Source organism: Gavialis gangeticus, unplaced genomic scaffold, assembly GCF_001723915.1.
Source record: "Gavialis gangeticus isolate Ggan-Ray unplaced genomic scaffold, GavGan_comp1, whole genome shotgun sequence".
In the NCBI taxonomy this organism is placed as follows: domain Eukaryota; kingdom Metazoa; phylum Chordata; order Crocodylia; family Gavialidae; genus Gavialis; species Gavialis gangeticus.
The window spans coordinates 163699143-163701122 of NW_017729024.1; positions in this window are offsets into that span (position 1 = coordinate 163699143).

Sequence of the window (1980 nt, forward strand, 5' to 3'; positions counted from 1 at the left end):
CCAGACTTCTGCTCCCTTGCATCTTAGCACCCCGCATCTCTGCCCCACAGGACCTCAGCCCCCCAAATTGCAGAAGCCTGCACCCCACATGTCTGCCCTCCCGACAGACTCCCTGCACCCCCCCCGCATCTCGCCCCCACCCCAGACATCTGTTTCCTCCACATCACAGCACCCAGAACCTCTCCCCATCCCTGCAGCTCCATCTCCAGGACCTCTGCCCCTGCCATCTCAGTACCCCCCACCCCTGCAGCTCAGCCCACTACAACCCTGCCCCCAGCCCTGGTGTCTCAGATTCCTGCAACCTTGCACCCTGCCCTGCAGCTCACCCCGATGCCCGCAGATGCCCGCCCCCCTCACTGCATCCTGCACCCCAGACCACCCCCCTCCAGCGTGCCCCAGGCTCCCTGGATGTGACTGGTGTGCAGCCTGTTGTCATAGCAACATTCCTCAACACCCGCCTCCAGGATAGGACCCCTGGGAGCATCGCTGGGCGGAGGGTCTGGGACCTGGTGGCTCATGCATCCTGTGAGCCTCGGTGCACCCTGGCACAGCCATGGTGCCCTGAAGGGGTGAGACAGTGCCCCAGGGGCAGAGCCCACACACCCTTCCCTGCTGCACCCCAGCCTGAACCTCGGCAAAGGCAGGGAGGTCCCAAGAGGCAGCCGAGGGGCTCTGGACCCCGGGTTGAGCTACATCCCCAGCTGTCTGGCCCACACCACACCAGTGCATCTTCCCCAGAAAAGCAAGCAGAAACTCTCCTCTCAAGGTAAGTGTGTGCCCAGCTCCCCCTTCCACCCCTGGGGAGAGGAAGCCACAGCTGGGCACCACTGCTATGGGGGTGGGGGGCAGCAGTTCTGGGTATCATACAGGCTCCTGCCCCCTGAGCTGAGCTGATCCGACTGTGTCCTCCCCTCCCTGATGCCCTGACAGGACCAGGGCCACCGCGCAGAGCCCGTGGCAGAGCCTGCCGTGCACGGGCTGCCACGACGGCGCCACCGCGGCCCACCCGTGTAGCACCTTGGAGCACGTGCTTTCATGGACAGGCGGACGGGCCCCCTCCCCCAGGCCTGTGACTGAGAGCAGCAGGCTGGGAGCTGGCAGCTCCAGAGCATTCCAGCCCCTCGCACGCCCCCACGGCCACGCCGGGGCCGACACACGGGGCCAGCGCATCCGGCCCTAAATAAACAGTGCTCAGCAGGCCAGAAATGCAGGGCCCCTCCGGTCCAGTCTGCTAAGAATAGCACCTGCCGCGCTGCTCCCACCTGCCTCCGTGGGGCCCCGAAGAGCGGGTGCTGCGGTTGGATCAGAAGGTGGGCCCAGGGCTGGCGGGCCAGGGTGCGGGCCTGGGGTCAAGGGCAGTGGCTGGCTGAGAAGGCGGAGGAGGCTGCTGGGGCTGGGAGGAGGCTGGGGCCTTGGCTGGGGAGTGAAGAGGTGTGGGGAGGGTGGAGAGTGCCTAGCAGCAGGAAGGCAGCAGCACTTGGTCCTGTAGCCCAGGCACGATTGCAGGGGGCAGGGCTGGGCGGGGGAAGGCAGGGATGGCTCATGGCAGCGGGCGCATGGGCTGCCTGGGAGCAGGGCTGGGGCATGGGGCTGGGTTGCACACAATGCACTCCAGTGGGGCCAAGTGCAAGGCCATGCACCCCGACTCGGGCTGCCAGGCAGGCCATGTGGGCAAGACAGGGCTGCAACCAGCCTCCTTGGCTGATGCTGATGCCAATGCCATGACCCCTTTCTATCAGGACACTATCAAGGGGAGAAATGCCTATATCAATGTCTTCAGATGCCACCGCTAAGTACTGCACTGTGGGAGAGAGTTGGCAAATTATTATTTTTCCACAAAGGAAAAGTGGGATGAAAATGAGGAATCCCTTTCTCCCTCCAAGGAAAGTGCTGCGCAGGGAGCACGTAGCAGCCTGCACAGTGCAGGTGCTGGATGAGGGCTCGCAACCCTCCTGCCTCATGCACCATGGATCTATTGAT